The sequence below is a fragment of the Poecilia reticulata genome, chromosome 7 (assembly GCF_904066995.2).
Source record: "Poecilia reticulata chromosome 7, P_reticulata-male-v2, whole genome shotgun sequence".
Taxonomy (NCBI): Eukaryota; Metazoa; Chordata; class Actinopteri; order Cyprinodontiformes; family Poeciliidae; genus Poecilia; species Poecilia reticulata.
In genome coordinates, this window is record NC_088836.1 from 7,290,421 (window position 1) to 7,308,974 (window position 18,554).

General features: G+C 36.5%; 3 long non-coding RNA genes across 3 annotated transcripts; 1 reads left to right on the forward strand and 2 right to left on the reverse strand.

The window, feature by feature from the left end:
• The first annotated feature begins 1,309 nt into the window (after positions 1–1,309).
• Positions 1,310–2,461, forward strand: LOC103474348 (uncharacterized). Its single transcript, XR_535168.3, has 3 exons — positions 1,310–1,525; positions 1,602–1,675; positions 2,084–2,461. It is a non-coding gene; the product is annotated as an uncharacterized LOC103474348 (long non-coding RNA).
• A 4,112-nt stretch (positions 2,462–6,573) lies between these two features.
• LOC145552177 (uncharacterized) lies at positions 6,574–8,134 on the reverse strand. Its single transcript, XR_014088130.1, has 3 exons — positions 7,764–8,134; positions 7,159–7,273; positions 6,574–7,064 (listed from the first exon to the last, which is right to left on the reverse strand). It is a non-coding gene; the product is annotated as an uncharacterized LOC145552177 (long non-coding RNA).
• Positions 8,135–10,169: 2,035 nt separating this feature from the next.
• On the reverse strand, positions 10,170–14,582 carry LOC145552178 (uncharacterized). The gene is made up of 2 exons (XR_014088131.1): positions 14,357–14,582; positions 10,170–10,902 (listed from the first exon to the last, which is right to left on the reverse strand). It is a non-coding gene; the product is annotated as an uncharacterized LOC145552178 (long non-coding RNA).
• Between the last annotated feature and the right edge of the window lie 3,972 nt (positions 14,583–18,554).

An 18,554-nucleotide genomic window follows, 5' to 3' on the forward strand; every position in this document is an offset into this window, starting at 1 on the left:
TTCAGACCCACGGTGACTCACGTCTCCACCAATTCTTTATCTCTCAGTCATCTCCAAACCTTTTAACGTCCCAACACTTTTACTCAAATCAACTCTCTTTAAACTTGATTTATTCCCTTTTCCCTTTAATTCCTCTAGTTTGTCATCCTGTTCCTTGAAATATTTCTGTCCTTTTTTTTCCAGCAGTTTGCAATTGAACTAACCAAGAACTGTCAGAAACAAAAAAATGCAGTTTTTTTTGCAAACTTTACTGACAAAGGGAATCCTTTTCAATGATGTTAAAGCATCTTATCTAGGCAGGATGCAGAGGAAGAAGGCCTTGTAGTCTTAAGGAATGAAAATCTGCTTGAAACGTCACGAGTTGTTGTGTGGGAGAGAGTAAGGTAGGAGGGGGTTAAAATGCAGTAAAAAAGAGGGATGGAGGTGAAAGACGTAGCTGGAGGCTCTAGGGAAGTGTTAAGTACCAGATAAAAGGGATGTTTGGTTTTGCTACGGTAGATATGAATCCTCACTTGGAAAAGTTCAAATTAGGCTTCTATGGTGTGGTTAGAGAGGAAATATGAGTAAATGACAGGAACAGTAAATATACTAAAAACATCTCAAGAGCTCGTTATTGGACCAAAATAATCAACTGAAATGCAAAATCTCCAAAACGCTGATTGTTTGACAGTTTTTTTTTTCATCAAAAACTGATGTTGGGCTACATAATTCAAGTTTTCGAAAATAACTGGTGTTTTCCATGACGTTGTGATTAATGAGACCAAATACATGAGTATATATAAATATAAATGTGACATTTTTTTAATGTTCTTAGTCATGCAGTTAGTAAAACTTCTGTTAGCTTGTTTTTGCACGGGACCTATGTTTGACGTGTTGTATACTGTACCCCTTTCTGCTTTGAGATGATCTCTCTCTTAATTTTATGTAAACAAGAACTAAGACGACAGTAAGCGTTGTGCTGCTTGTCTTTTTTTCTTCGTTGCACCAGAATCAGAACAACTGTTTTTCTGAAACGGTTAGAAATACCCACAAATCACAATTTCAGCTAAAACTCAAAACAAACCAGAACAATGTTCTCTGGCATCTATTTCTGCTGTCTGATGGCCACAGTTACCACGGTTGCTGGAGGTTTTTGTTGTTCAGTGTCCCAAGTGTAACCCAGTGTTAAAAACACAAGTAAAATGAATAGATATTGATTTAATATCTCATTCCACAACGAGATTAAAAAGTATTTAAGTTAAAAAATATATATATATATGTTTGTAAATATGTTCATAAATATTGATTAAAAAGTGCTAAAAATCTTTTAAACCTGTGAAATATACCTTTAATGATTGCTTTTAGTGACATTTTAAACAACCAATAACTGGCACAGTCTGATTTGACATCAGCCAATCAGGTTGATTGTCCCGCCCCTTTAACTGCAGCGCTTGATTTAGCTCAGATTGTGTCTAACTCCCTTGAGAGCTGACGGTTGTCCCGTAAATTGCCTAGAAGATTATGCTTTGAAGAATCCTGGAAATTGGTAAGACAATGTTAAATTAGTATCGCAGAATTCATAATTCAAAATAGTGAATCTGTTTTTGTTTTTTTTAAATTAGATCTCCAAAACCTTCTGTTCTGAAAGCTGACGTCCGGAAAAAATCCCTGGTAGTTGTGTAGCATTGAAGCATCGGTGAGTAATCGCACGCGCTCAGCCGTTGGCCAGTAAATTCGCTAAAAATTGGCTAAAATACCTAATAACTGTTCAAATTTAATAAAAAATGTAATTGTATTGTAAACTTTATATCATTATTATAGTGTATGTTGTATTTGTCTTATGTAAATGTACTTCTTTTTCCATTAGTACGTTTTAATATTTCGACATTAATGTCATGGTGCTGTAATGCGCTCTTATTACTTACAGAGAACTTCTGTTCTCTGTAGGTCAGAGCTAATGCGGGTTTCTAATCCACATTTTGAATGTTAGATTTAGTGTTATAAATGTACATTGGCACTTTTAGATTGAAATTTGAATTATTGAATTGCTTTGTTGATATTAGCATCCTGAATTTTAAGATGCTTTACTTTGACCTTCTTCCAGGTCAGGTTATTTTTCTTATGGTGCACTTTTGAAACATTGTGCCAGAGACATCAAGATCACCCTTACAAGAACTTGGATGGTGAGCCCCAGCCCAGAGGACCAAGTGAACTGGTAGACGGTGACCCGAATGGTCACCAGCCGTGAAACAATAAAAAAATATTTCACAGACACATTGGAAAGACTAAACAAACTTTGAAAGAACATTTGACAGACACATTGGAAAGACTGAACAAACTTTGAAAGAACATTTGACAGACATCAAAAAGACTGGGTTATTTATTTTTTTAAAGCATGTAATTTTTGTTTATTTGTACAATGTGGATCCACAAATGTTGTTTATATTTTATATTTTTAAAAATTAAATTCTACTTTTTTATATACATTGTGTGCTCTCCTCTGTTCACACCTAGGCTCCCCCGAATTTAGAATCTCCTGATCAGGCCCAACTTCCTTATACTTTTGTAGTGTTGGTTTTAGTAAGGTAAATTAACTTAACTTGCCATCTACTATTAAAGGTATTTAAAGTAACCCTTCTTGTGGGTTACACAAGGGTCACTGACAAAGACGCGATGCACACATACTTAAGATCAATTTCTATCTGTTGTGTCCCACTAGCCTGGAAAAAAACAACTCCTTGAGTTACGCTATGCTTCATACACAGAATCTAGACCCTCGCCTATTGAGAAATGATTGCCTAATGGAGGTGTGAACTTCAAGTTTCAAAGAATTAGATTACGATACATAATTGCTGGCGTTTGGCCGTGACATATAAAATGTGCCATCTTGATCATGAAGGAATCTACGCAATGAAGCTTACCGGAAAATGCCAAGTCAAATGGCATCTTTACCAGCAATAAAATGTCTTAAAACATTCTTCTTGGTTCAACTTTAATTTCTCAATGCTTGGAGAAGTGGCCAACACAGACTGAAAGATTTTGTTTACTGCAGGGTTAGTGAACGAAGCTACAAGTAGGTTATAACCCTAAAGGAAGCCAGAAAATCAATATCATTGTTCACAACTTCTCCTTCTGTTTGCCGATTGGCCCGGTTGAAATTCTACTGGAGAAACCATGGTCAATGGGAGAAATCTCAGACAGAGCACTGAAGGGAGATGCGAATCAAGCTGAATTGCATGGAAAGGCATTTGGCCAGCTAGTCTTCCACATCGGGTTGATGGGGCAACAGGTCCAGAAGGGAACCACAGGCATCTCTCCCAGTCCAGACTAGACACATAGACCATCTTCATCAGTTCATTTTAAATCCTGAATCGTATTAAAAAACAATCTAATTATTATTAATAATAATGCCCGTCTGATGGAGACATAAAAGAGAAGCTACTATTCTTCTAAAAACAGATATAAACATTTGTTTACCAGTTGGTTTAATAGTTAAAATACAAGAAAAGTGAAAAACCAACAGACTCATAACCAGTTTACAGGAAAGCATAGAAATTGACTCATTTATCTCCTTCCCGGCTATCAGCAATATGGGCTGCTGACGCTGTGCTGCTGTTGGTGTCGAGCTCAGTTACACAAAAAAAGCTGGAAGACATTACGTTCTGTCTATTGTTTACATTTCCGCACCGTACAGAACAAATGTGTTCGAGTGGGTTGTTTACAACCCATCAAGTATGGAGCGGCAGCGTCATTTCTTTGGGATCATCCTTTATTCTATTTTTATGCTAACGTGTAAAATTATTAAACTAAAATTATTTATTTGTAGCTCTTTTCCAAGCAGGCAAAATTTCTTGCCACAATTTACAACAGCAGCTGCAGCAAATGTTTGTCAGTTACATTTAATTTTTTTTGAAGATATTTTTAGTCAAGTATAATTCAAAATTTTAAACCCGATAGAATGATGAAAAACCCTACTTAAATTAATGATTTTAACATAACATTGTCAATCTAAACTTAATATTCAGCCATTAAAATCCGTGGTTTTAATCCCTAGCCTCCTGAAATTAACCCTTCTGAAGTCCGTCATGGCGCCTCGAATGATTAAGTGATGGAGTTGCAAAGGGTTAATAGTTTGAGACATGCAGAACTGATTTGACTGTTTCCATAGCAATGATCAGAAGCAAGATATTCCCCCAGAACTACAGTGAGCTCATTGTAGCTATGACCTCATCAATGACATAGATCAAAGAACATCTGAGGTTATGAATGCTTGGGTCTCAAAACAGGAGGTTATATCCAAGTATCTCTTTTAGCAATAGCACCGTGTTTGACATTTTCATAATGCAACACATTGGATTTACCACAATGTTTTTTCCCCTGACATTTGGAGCAGGGTATTTGATCACGACAGGAGTGAGAAAGCTTTTTAACAAGGTACTGCCTGGGATCACTTTCGACATAAGCAGTTACAAGGACGAGAATGAGTATGACGAATTTGATCAGTACCTTTTCAAGCCTTCCCCAACTGTCCAGCAAGCTGCCCCGGCTGGGGCAGAACAGACGTCCTCGGCTGAGGACGTCTGTTCTGACAATAAAGGGCAGACGTCCTCGGCTGAGGGCGTCTGTTCTGACAATAAAGGGCAGACGTCCTCGGCTGAGGGCGTCTGCTCTAAAAAATTAACTGGTATATTGAAGAAAGGGGAAGGAAGAAGGAAAATCCACCGCGTTGAATTTGTGGATCCGCCAGAGACTTTTTGTCCGTCTTGGTGTCCGTCTTGTTGTTCGTCATCTTGACGGACAACAAGATGGACATCAGGGGGAGCTGATTTTTAGAATGGCAGAGAACTTAGCCAGATAGCACATCACAGCAAGCTGCCCCAGGCTGCTTGCTGTGATGGGGTCTACACCAGGAGAGACCCCGGTAGAAGGGAACGATGTATCCAAAATTTCTAAAGAGCAGACTTCCTCGGGCAAGAAAAAAGGACTTATGTGTGCAATTCGCCGATCAGCACAAAGATAGAAATTCTTGTGGCCATAGTGGGAGTTTTCAGTCAGCTCTGTCTGACGAAAAAGCAGTTTGGAGCGGAAAGGAAAAAGACAAAACTAGAAGAGAAGAGGAAAGACGGATCTGCTGTATGAGCTGAATATTACAGTGTTTGCAGCGATTCTTCTGTTCATCGATAGAGAAAATTCATCAGAGATCGTCTGACTGCCGCTGCTGGATAAATATTCAACATCACTAAGTAGTAGTAAAAAAGAAAACAGATCGACCATCAACTCAGAAATCCGGGATCATAGAGCCGTTAGCGGTTGAGATTCGTTAGCCACTAACGGTCTCACCTCACTTTGCGAGGAAAAAAGACAACAATCAAGAGAAGTTTTTTCTGAGTTGAATATTTGGACATAGCATTAAGAGACGGAAAGATTCTGGTTTAAGTGCAGTGCTAGATGTTTATTCAGTAATTGTTGCTATAATTTTCAGCGAAGGCGGCGGGGAATTCCGGAAAGAACCAACCGTTAAACATTGTATCAAAGAGCCGTTACCCAGACTTGATATTTATTTTTGTTATTGTTAATAAGCGCTCCCCTGAACACAGCGGTGGTTATTTAGTTAATTTTAAACTCCTGCTCTGCTAGTTATTTTGGTAATGGAACCGAAACGCACAGAATTGCGCAGCATCTTGTTGAAACAATAATCACTGAGATTATTATTGTTGTTGGGTCATTAATTTGAACACGTTTTGTTGATTTTTGTTGTTGTTCTTTTAATAAAGTTACGGACGTGTTGATAAGGAGCCAGAGGAGGACGTGCTGGTCACAGCGTCCTGGTGGTGTTCAGTTTGTCACCTAATGCCGAGACTGAAAACCTTCCGCTGCTCTAGCAAAGCACGAACAGTTCAGAAACAATACACTGCAAAAAGTCCCCTTTCAAAAACAAGAAAAAAAAGTACAAAAATAGGGTATAATTTTCTTAAAATAAGAAAAATTATCTGCCAACAGAACAAGAAAATTTATCTTGTCAAGATTTTCTAAAACAAGAAAAAATATCTAACCAAGATAGACCTACAAATATCTTAAAATGAGTGTATTTGTACTTAAAACAAGCCAATTTTACTTATACGAATAAGATATTATTTTAAGAAAAATTATCTCGAGTAAAGAAAATGAATTTCTTGAAATCAGCGTAAATTTTTCTTATTTTAAGAAAAATGTTCTATGTATTAAGAAAATAAATCTCATATATTCTATTTGTATTGGTAAAATTGGCTTGTTTTAAGAACAAATACACTAATTTTAAGATGTTTGGAAAATCTTGACGAGATACATTTTCTTGTTCTGTTGGCAGATAATTTTTCTTATTTTAAGAAAATTATACTCTATTTTTGTACTTTTTCCCCCTTGTTTTTGAAAGGGGACTTTTTGCAGAGTTATACCTAAAACTAGTTTATTTTTATTGTTGCAAAGGGTTAAAATATATATTTCATCATGGCTTTACTCAAGGTTCTTATGCTAAGACAAAAATCCAAAAATTGATCCTGTGAATACTGGAACAAGAGATGTTATTGGCTTGCTGAAATGAAGACATAAGTTCAATTACTTTTAACATCTTTATTACGTTTAAGTTTCACATAAACACAATAAAACATGACTACTGGTCAGAATTTAAAGTCTGGATGGGCATCTGATTCTGAAACAATCCTGTAAAATGACAGAACAATGACGATCTGACACATCTGCCGCACTCATAAGATGCACTAAGAGTCAAGCAAACCAAATTGTCCAAAGCAAAAAAAAAAATCTTGGGATTAGATGTCAACAATAGGAGCTTCCTCCGCAATGAACTTCTTCCAATAAGCCATAGCCTTTTATATGTGGAAGTCTTGCCTCAGTTACGGACGCTGTTCTCAAGACGTCTGTCAGCAGCACAGAGAGGAGTGGCCACAGACAAGCATGCTGAAAGGTGTAGTAGCTGTGATGTCCTCCTTTCAGAAGATCAGGGCAGGCATGGTTCCAATGGCCAGTACAAAGTTGGTTTCACGATCACCACAGAAAAGTGGTCTTGTTTGAAGTTGTTGGGTCATCTGCTAATTGGAGCACAGACAGAAAAACAATCACAAAACAAACCACGTTTTAGGGACTAATCAGTGTAATGATGAATCAGTATCATAAATTTCTTACCTCAAGAATGTGAAGGACGCCGTCACTTGCAATTCCCAAAGTTTCTTGTAGATGGTGCAATACGTGATTGGAGATGTGTCTGGCATAGGCTTCACCATGGCAACAGTTTGGTTTACTTGAAAAATAAAACAAGTCTTATTTTAGTTTATGTGCTCAATTACAATATTACATGAATTCAAGATGGCAAGAAAGTTATTTTAATTAAATCAAACAAGGACTACTTAAATTCACCAATCAAAAATAGTGTTTAAAATATCCTGGTAACAGTGTGGAGTATCTAACCTAGGCTTTTAGACTCGTTGCATTTAAGTTTTTAAATAACAGCACATCAAACACCCTCAGTTAGTGAAATACTAGGCGGAATTGTCCTTTAACCATTTCCCGAATCAGAAGCTACGAATGAGAAGCCACCTTAGCTATGTTAAAAAACGGAAGCTACCAAGAACTCGTGTCGATATTATTTTTAAGCCACAGCTATTGTGGTATAACTGTTCAAAGCTCATATTTACAAGAGCGGCTCTTTAACCGCGGATGAAAATTGGCATATCACGACATGCTAACTAGCTTCAGTTAGCTTATCTTAGAAAGACAGACTTTAAACTTACCTCTGAGTACAGCAGCTGTAGGGTCTATACACGTAAAAAAGTCCTCCATCTTCATCCATGTCCAACCGAGATTAGAGAATTTGCCAAAAGAAAATCTTATAAAAGTACAGTAGATAAAAGCTTAGTTAGGCTGTTACAACTGAATTAACCGTTAATGAGGGCAGTTAAATGATCTCTGGCGTTGCCGTTAGTGATGTGCGGATTGATACTGAAATATCGATTCTTCCGATACCAGAACTTAATTCTTTAAAATCTATTGTCAGATCCAAGGATCAATACTTTCAACACTTTAGTAATTTGGGATAATGTAGATTAACAAGAGCACGTTAGAAAGTAACTAAATTATTGAGATCTTGCCTAAATGAGACGTTGTTAATGGGAACTATTTTTTTTCCGCCTGGTAAGTATGTAATGTGTAAGGACGTAATGCTAAGCACAGCGTGCTGCTGACGCTCACTCACTCAGAAATGAACATGTTGACAGATTATAAAAAAAGTATAAAAAAAAGTAACATGGAGCTATTTCAGCTGTCATAGTAGTTTTAATAATTAAACAAGGATGTGTTCAGTAAGGTTATTACTTTACTAATTTTCTCTTTTTTAGTTTGCAACTCCATTTTCACATCTTTTGTATATTTCTGCTGAATTAAAATATCTTATAGTAAACGAGATTGTTCTCAATGTACTTCTGAGTTTAAAATGAGTGCATCAGAGTACATTGTGTTCTTTTTATGAAGCCAAGATATGGATTTCATATATGAAATGGGAAAAAAGGTATTCAATAACTGATTAAGTCTTTTAGATTGTTTTTGAAAAACTAATTAGTCATGGCTAATTAGTGGGTGCAGTCACAGCTGCACAGTGAACCGACTGATTTTTTTTTACAGTTGACAGCCGCTCCCCTCTCTTGCAGGTACTGTGTATCCCCGGTAAATCTTTGTCTCTGTCTCTTGTGGTATATTCACACACTTAAAAAAAAAAAAAACCTTGGACTTTTCCAAATACTTTTGTCTTCCAAACCATTGAAGTCTGTATTCTATATTAATTATAGTGTAAAATATATTAAAGTTAATGTATCTAATATATTCTTAGCATAATTTTGAAACAAAACTAAATTCTAAGGGGGCGTTTACACGACAACGATCCAACAAAAACGGCACTTTTGTTCCGTTTTTGTTGGATCGTTTACACGATAACGTTCTGATTACGATCTGTGTTTACACAGTAACGGTGCACATCGAAAACGTGTAATGCTCTTGCTGCGCCTAGTTGGTGCTAGGTTCTTTGAAACTTTGAAAGTGCGCATGTGTTTAAAAAAAAGTTGTACTTGAAGGCATGTGGATTTCCGTGAGAGAACACGCATTGTGTGCGTCTGATTAGGGCGCATGCAGTTGGAAAAAGTGGGATAACTTTGCCGAAAAACCTTGTTTGAGCTTTCACGGTGTCTGTAGCGGCCCGGACTGGAAGCTGTTTATTGTTTTTACCTTGGAATGGCCAATAGTCTGTTATTCCTATATCAATTTGATAAAATAGGAGTTCCCGCACGTCCCATATCCGTGTCCTCTGTTATCTTTTTCAGCAGTTAAAACAGTTTTATCCGTCGCTAACAAGTCGTAACCTGTTTTTCCGAGCCGCCTTCAAACGCAACATGAACGCTGAGACGCTTGCGCTGGGTTTACACCTGTGAGGCAGCGAAGGAGACCTGCTGCTGCTGCGCAGGTGTGTGTGTGTGTGTTAGAATCATGGCAGCAAACCAGCAAAACGTAAATAACTTGGCACAGTTTTTCCCCCGAACTAACCGACTGAGTTGAGTAAAGCTGTTGGATGCAGGTGATGTTAGCTAAAAGATGACTGGCTAATATCAACACAGCATGTTAAGCTTGTTAACAAGTAGCCTGTAGGCTGCTGGTGTTGTTGTCTATGTTCAGCTACGTAGACTCATTTTGCCCCCCAAAATAAGTCGATGCCCCTCCTGTTAAACTCGTCTGGAGCCGGGCTGGTCCTGGTCCGTAGTTCTCTAGATGAGAGCGCTGAACAAGCAGCCGTGTATTTTGCCACCTGGGCGGTGCAGAGCGGTGAAGAGGCGCTGAGGGAACCGAATCTGATGGGGAAACAGTAACACCAGCATTGTGAGTAGTTTCTTCTTCTTCTGTGGATTGTAGGAAGCAGCTATGTTTTGCGTCATACTATGCATGAGCTGGTCTGGAACCCGTTTTCAATCTGTGCCGTTGTTAGAGAAAACATTCGGTGGTTTCGTGTAAACGCACACTACAAACGCAACAAAACTCTTCCGTTTTCCCCCGAAATCGTTGTCGTGTAAACGGGGCCTAAGTCTACAGAAAATGTAGTTGTAGAACACGAAACAGTTTGGAAGTAGCTCATGTAAAGTGATATAAAAATAAAAACATTCGACAAACAATTAATTTTATTTTGCAATTTAAGACCATAAATTGATGTCATCTAGTCTTCATAACTAACCTTTGCTATTATATATTAAGAGTTAAACATATTCTTGAGCTTGCTAATGTTTATCTTCTGCACATCACAACTAATTTATTGCATTTTACTGTACAAATTTCAATGTATAAATTAAATATAAAGCAATCTTGACTAGTCTTTGTAGTCAAACAGTTTTGTTAATTACTATAAGATGGAACATACAAAAATTGCTTTGGAACATGAAAATCATAGTTTTAAACAGGACCAACATACTTCAAAATAAATGAAATACAGGTATGAATTTTTAGTTAAAAATCAAATGCTACATAAACAGCCTAATGCCAACGATAGTGGAAGACACTGGATTCATGAGTGTGTGCTCTCATTACCTCTAGTTGCTGTGAACATAAAACAAAACAGTCCATTTCTGCAAAAAAAGGTTAATCCAACTCTTAGGTCCAGTTACCAAGAGCTTGAAATGTTCAGTGACCAGTTCTTGTGCTTCGCAAAGGTTCTTGGTGCACCAGGTTTGATGAGATGATCAATCATGTTTAAACTTCAAAAGGCTCAAATTTTCCATGGATTCCCAGTCATTCAGTTCATTAAGGGACTTGAACCATCTTGGTGGAATGCAAAGCTGCTTCTTCACCTTCGTCTGCATCGTGTCAGTCGACCTCGTTCAGGGTTTGAGCCCAGAAAATCTATAAACAAAGAGAATGGATACTCAAGTTTGACACATAAACACTTCATGTTATAAACATACTTTTTACAAAACGCTTCTAAATTACATTACAGCAGCACATCATCTTGCTCATCAGCATCTCACCAATTGCTAATACCTTCTTCACAAACAACAACATAGAGTAATTTTGATAAAAAATCTACACTAGGAGTGCGTCAATTGCAGATTTCTGGCCAATCTTTAAAAATCAGACCTGTCAATTCTGATTTTGGCCGATACTGATCGTCTTGTCTGAATATTGCTAAATGCAGAAAACGTCAGTGGGTTGGCAACAGTGGGGTGACTATTGATAACTGCAAACATGGAGACATGACCTGGTGGGCCAGTCTATCAGTCAAACATCCCTAACAGGAGAGGAAAGCGGTTGATTTTTAGATAAGATCAGTGGATGAAATCACTTTCACATGTATTGGCGGATCACCAATCTTCAAAATTAAGGATTTGGGGAAGATTTATTGGTGCACCCCTAACATACACAATACACAAATATTTTCTTTTGAAAATAAAAACATACACTGATTTTTGCATATTTGTTAAAATAAAGTCACCATGTCATGATTTTATGTTATGAGATGTATAATTTGTGAAAATAAAAACTCCACTTCCCCTGAGCTACTATTTCCATCTGAAGAAATCCATCACTCCCAACCAAAACCAACTAATCAGAGACAGGAGGAGAGTCTTAGCGCTGTCAATCAACCTCTTCATGCTGTCAATCAACTTACCATTGCAGGAAAACCGTTTATCCACTGTCATCGGTGTCCATGCTAACTAGACTTAACAATCATGAGAGGTTCCGTTAGCTGCAGCATAGCCAAATGCAAGAGATCACGGAGAAATGGGATGAGCAGCACCACAAGAGTTTGTGATTGACACGCTAAGACCTGCCCCGTGGCTCTGACTGTTTGAATTAGGACTGGCTAACAGAAGAGCTACATTTTTTTTCACAGATTATCTCTCATGCAATATCACGACACAGTGGCAGCTTCAACAAATATGTAAAAGAAATATCTTAAGTTACATAGTGCTGCATTAGACATTATTAGAAAGACACATAACAGTATGCCTATGTTATTGCAGAAAACATCACACACTTAATTTAAACTGAAGGTTTAACAGGTTGAGTAAAACAACCTGTTAAACCTTGTTGCTAGGCCGGTCACGATAACAAATTTTGCTGGACGATTAATTGTCTAAAGAAATTATTGCGATAAACGATAATATTGTTTCAAGACCTTTTGACACTGATTTAATGGAAATGACTAATAATACATGCGATTTCCTAATATTTATTTTCAAAATAACACGTAACACTGGAACTGATAAACTAAATAAACAAAACAAGCAAAAACAAAAATAAAATGGATTCTCAGTCTCCATTAACAAAAAACGTACTTGAATAAAAACTAAACAACATAAAGCCAAAGTGGAAAAAAATACTGCATTCAACCAAAAGAGTGCAGATTATGAAGTCTGTATTGCCCTTCAGTAATCTCTAGATTTAAATAGAAAAAACCGGCACATCTGACTACCTAATGCAGTAGTTCACACTACACCATTTTTTGCCCCTATTTTCCCCTTATGACAATCTTAGATCGTTGGTCGATCTAACCATCATCCTGCAGTGTGTGGTGGTGGCCGCTCCGATCTAAATCAGGGGTTTTCCCCGTCTGGGAGCTTAACGCTAAATGTGACAGGTAGCCAATCACAGCGTGGATTCTCCTCCTGCTTTTTGAGGGGAAATTACGGAGGGGAATCCCAAACAGCTGACTCCCAGCTGACTCCAGCGACATCGGAGATGATATGTGGAAACAACATTAATATTTATTTACCGTTTCGTGCAAAGAATATAGAAATGACAAGGGGAGCGAGCTGTTCTTCGTTAACGTAACATAAATAAATAGGTTATAATTATTTTCATTCAGCTAGGACTTTACGATGACTCTATAGCCACATGCATCACAGGTACATTCTAGTAAAGCATTGATTAATGCCGAATTTTAAAATTAGTTAAATGGACTTGCAGCCGTTATTTTGTGCCCATGTGGCTGGACACCACACGGCACGACGAACCCGATCGAACCGTTATACCTGGGATTTCTGTCGGCTAATGTGTCTCTCAGGGTTTGAAAATGGGCCGACAACTCGTGTAATGTGCACTGGACATTAGACTAAGGAAATGAGGGTCAGTGGAGAGTACCAGAGCTGTGCCTTTTTCATTCAGCGTCATCAATAGAAAGAAAAAAAGGCAGGAAGAGACGATAAAGACGATAATTAAAATGATCTCGATCGATTAGTTGATTTATTGTTTATCGCAACAGGCCTACTTGTTGCTTTTCAGGAAAAGTTCAGGAGTGTCTGGATGCAGCTGTTGAGGAGAGAAAACAAAATAACCATATAAGGAGAAAGAAATATAAACACCTTCCAATTATTGGAAGCAAGTCTTCCAATAATGAAATCAATTAGTTTTTTTTTTGTTTTTTGTTTTAACAATAAAATGAAATAATTTGCTCTGACAACAAATTTAGAACAGTACTATTTATATAGTTTTTAAGCTAAGCTACAATAACCAATAATGAGTTTGCAAGCAGGCATTTCAGTAAAAACTCACAATTGGATTTTTTTTTTTTTGCAAACGTCACTTTTATTTAATCTCAGTGATGTTTGTTCCTATTTCAGAAACAGAAAAATTTACTATTTGTATGTACAATCCACAATTTATATGAGGCAAGAAGCTTCTGACCCATTTTAACAGTTTTATCAACCTAACCTAATCTCAACATGCCTGATTAGAGCACCAAACATGCAACAAATTTAACGCTGACTGAAACACGAGCCGTCGCCACCCCATTTTTACCGTCGTCCCCTGGTTTAACGGTTTCCCTCCGCCCCCACATTACGTTCATTCGTCGTTCGACCCCACCATACTCCCCAACCACGACATTTCCCATATTCTAAAACCCCAGAGTTGACATGGAAAGTATATTTACCGAAGTTAAATGGCCACCTGCTTTTATGTTAACAACCGGGACGTCAAATCATGTTTGGCAAATAAGACAACTGCAGCTTGATATTTTTAAAAAGCAGGATTGAGACATAAGTAGCATGACGCCATAAACGGTTGGCTTTCACGCGCCCAGTTCAGTTTGACTTGAAAAAACAGCCGGTACTTTGAATTCGGTTAAATACATGAGTAGTAACACAACAATCACCGCATTTAACTTTTATAATACACAAGCAAACACAGCATTGTAAAAAATAATATAATTTTTTGTTAATAAAAAAAAAAGACTGCAAAACAGTCTGCAATTACAGACTGTGCCAGGAGTGTCACGAAGTCAAACAAAGTCAACTACAAATATTTCAAAACATTATTCACAGAAAAGAATGTGTTTTTATTTATTTTACTTTACCAGGGAGGTGGCAGAATGGTAACTACGTCTCTTAATCCAACCGAAGTCCAAAAGATATATGTTCCAGGGTCCGGTTAGTGAGCTTGAAATGTCGTCTGACCAGTTTTCGCGCTTCGCGAAGGTTCTTGTTCCCATGATGCAATGTGTAAAATGAAAAATACGGTAGAAATACCTGTAAAACTAAAAAACGGAGAAATTCCTTCAAATTCTACAGTACATTTACCCGTTTTTTTTACAGTTTTTTTTTTACAGTGCTTCAAACAAGTCAGGGGGTGTAGTAATATTACTTCAAAGGTAGTTTTAGATGTTACATCTGATAATAAGGGTCATTGGATTTTCATAGTGGTTGAATTTCACTCTTACATCTTTTTGCTGGGCAATATTTATGGTTATAATTTTGATTCTTTAAATGTTATTTTCTTAAAAGAGCTGGAGGACACCATGTTTTTTCTTGGTACTAAGCATCAGCAAAGGTTATTTTAGGGGGAGATTTTAATATGGTCTTTTCCAATCAACTGGATAGACATCCCTCTAGATTTAGAAACAGACAGAACTATCTTATGGACTTCTCTACCCGGCTAAATTTATTAGACATTTGGAGACGTCGTCATCCTACTGACATACAATACATCTGAAGTAACAAAAGCTTTCAACTCAATCTAGAAGTGACTTATGGCTTATTTCATAGGACATGGAAAGTCAAGTAATGGAGGTTAAATTTTGCCCTGCAGTTTAACTGATCACAAAACCATTTGTTTAAAAGTAAATCTTTGTAATAAGGACAGTAAAAGAGTGTATAACCACTAGAAACTTAACAACTCATTATTAAATAACATAGAATTTACATAATTCATTCAAAAACTAATCAAACAGTACTGGACAATCGCTCAAAATAATAACCAATTTGGAAAATATTGGGAATTATTGAAGTATGAAATTAGAAGGTATGCAATCCAATTTAGGAAAAGAATAAACTGCATAAAAAAAGAAAAGTTGGAGCAATTAATTAGATCTATCTCAACCATTACTACTAACATGTTAGATGATGAAGTTGTTATAAAACAACTACAGAAACATCAAGAAGAGTTAGATGAGATATATAAAGAAAAAGCACGTGGCGCTTTTATTCGGTCTAGATTACAGTGGATTGAGGAGGGTGAAAAAAAATAGCAAATACTTTTTTAACATGGAAAAAAGAAATTTTGAAAGGAAATCAGTATCCAAATTAAATATAAATAATTCTGTAATGCAAGATTATTCAGTAATTTCAAAATATATATCAAATTTTTATAGATATCTCTATAAAAATAACTGTATAAATAGCACAGATATATTAAACTCTTTAGTAGAAGTGAACAAAGCTAATGAATCTTTAAAAGAGGATTGTGATGAAAGACTCTGTATTGAGGAGATAAAATGGAGCATCAGTCACCTGAAATCTAACAAGTCACCAGGTAATGATGGTTTAACGTCAGAATTGTATGAGAAATTCTCGGCTGAAACTTCAGAATTTCTTCTCGCAGTTCATAATGAATCCATTAACAATGAAGAACTACCCCTGTCAATGAAACAGGGTCTTATTACCTTGATCCCTAAACCAAATAAAGACCATTTAATAGAGGTGTGCCGATCGATCGATCACCGATCATAATCGGGCCAATTTTCGTGAAAAAGTGCATGATCAGTGATCGGCGATCATTGGCTCTTGTTGTCGATATCGATCACCTGCATCTCATTTCGCAGCCTGCCTGTGCAGCTGGTCTCCTCTTTCCTTCACACTGTGCAAACGCGCAGCAATAAATCCTAAGCGATGTGGAACTATAATGCACTGAGTGAATGGGGAAGTTTGCGTGTTGCGGCGGAAAATTGAAGCACGTCAAAATGCATCAACACAACGAAGCTAATACGACATAAAAACAATGGCATACTTGACGGAGTTTGGCTACATTGAGGCTCACTGCAGTAAAAAAGACGATCAGATAGCAGGGAAAGCTTACATTTTTCTGCTTCTTGGCCAAATTTTGAACTATTTAATTAGACAGACCTCATTTGAGGGAATTAAAATATTTGATCGAGAACTTAAAATTTCACAACTTGCTGACGATACTACAGTGTTTTTAAGAGATGCTAATGAAATTCCTGTAGCTCTCTCTGTTATAGCTAAATTCTCTAGCATTTCAGGGTTGAAACTCAATCTAAAAAAATGTGAAATCCTTCCCTTATATACAACCGCTGTTACTGAAATATGTAATATTCCTGTAAAAAACACCGTAGCTTACTTAGGAATTAAAATCTCCACTGACCACAGTAAGATGGGTAATTTTACTGTTTGTGAATCTGTTAAAAAGAAATGTAACAGTTGGTTAGCTAGGGATTTAACTATTTATGGTAGAGTACTATTAAGCAAAGCAGAAGGAATATCAAGGTTGTCATATCTTTTCACATCAGTTGATGTTAGTAAATCGCTCTGTTCCGTAAACTGGGGGGGTCTAAATTTTTTATTGCATTGTCCTTTCTCAGTTGTAAAACTTCCAGTCAAATTAGCTAAATTTCATCAGCAGGTTTTGCTATGTTGGAATCTTCTATATAAACACAACTACTTTCCTCATTACTGCATCATATGGAACAAAGCTTATATAATACATCAAAACAAATCATTATTTCTTCATAAGTGGGTTGACAATAATATTGATTTGATAAATCAGTAACTTGACAGCAATGGTGAGTACTTATGAGCATTTTATGAACAACAATAACATAGAGATATCTCAAAAAGAATTTGAAATGGTCATTAAAGCTGTTCCTCATAGTTTGCTCTGTTGAGCACAAACCAAACATCCAAACGATTTAAACCTTCATGACACAATTTCTATTGAAGGAACTAGTATAATGAATAAGAAATTTACAAACGGGTTTATCAGAACTCACTGATAACTCACAAACTTTCTCCACTCCCATAAGTAAACATAGATGGGATTATCTGAGCAAAAAATTGTGGAGTGCAATCTTTTTATTGCCTCATAAATATATAATTACTAATAGGATCAAAGAATTTTTATTTAAGATTTTACATAGATATTATCCAGTTAAAAATAACATTTGTCGCTTCTCTCCAGATGTCAGCAACAACTGCTCTTTTTGTCAGTGTGAAGGCGAAAGTATTGAACATTTATTTGTGGAATGTTCTCACACTACAATATTTCAGTCGGGCTTGCAAAAAAAATTGGAAAAAATATTGCTTTATCAAATTTACATATTTTACTCATCTTTAACAAGAATGATATATTTCATCATTCTTCCGATGAAATATATATAGTGAATCTTATTATAATCCTAGCAAAATATTATGTCCACAAGATGAAATGGAGTGAAAAAATCCCCTCTTTTAATAATTTTCAAGAAACTGGCTTAAAAATGTATATTGCCTGTTGAAAAACATAACTTTAATAATAAGAAACTGGTTTTTACCAGTTTAACTGTTTAACTCTTCTCCAAAAATGTTACTTCATCTCATAAGCAGATCTCTCTCCTTTTTGTTTTTTTTTGTTGTTGTTGTTTTTTGCTGTAATGTATCCTATATTTTTTACACTTTTTGTTATGAAAACTATAACTGAAAAAAGTACACAAAGTTTTATTTTACCAATGTATATATGTTTCTTTAACTTTTGTCTCTCTAGACTTTAACAGCAACACCCTGAATGTCTATAATTATTCTTTATTATTTGTTTTTATTATTATATTTTAATATTTGTCATTGAGTTAACGTCCATATGTATGTTCATGTTATTTGTTTGAAATAAAGTTATATAAAAAAAGCTCTATCTGACGATTCGATTCTGTTGGCTCTGTCTGACGACTCGTTTCAGTCAGATCTGTCTGATGACTATACACTAGGAGAGACGCCGGTAGAAGGGAACGATTTGTCCAAACTTTCTAAAGAACAGACTTCCTCGGTTGAGGACGTTTGCTCTAAAAAGAAGAGATCAGACTCTGGAACCTTAACTTGCGTCATGCGGAAAAGGGCAAGAAAAAAAAGGATATCTACCGTGTTCGATTCGCCGCAAGCCCAGCTTGCGATCAACAGGCTCAATATCACCACAAACATCAGGCTAGAAATTCTTGTTGTCCGTCTTGTCCGCCATCTTGAGTGACAGCATCTTACATCTGTGGCACTCCCCCTGATTTTTAGAATGGCAGA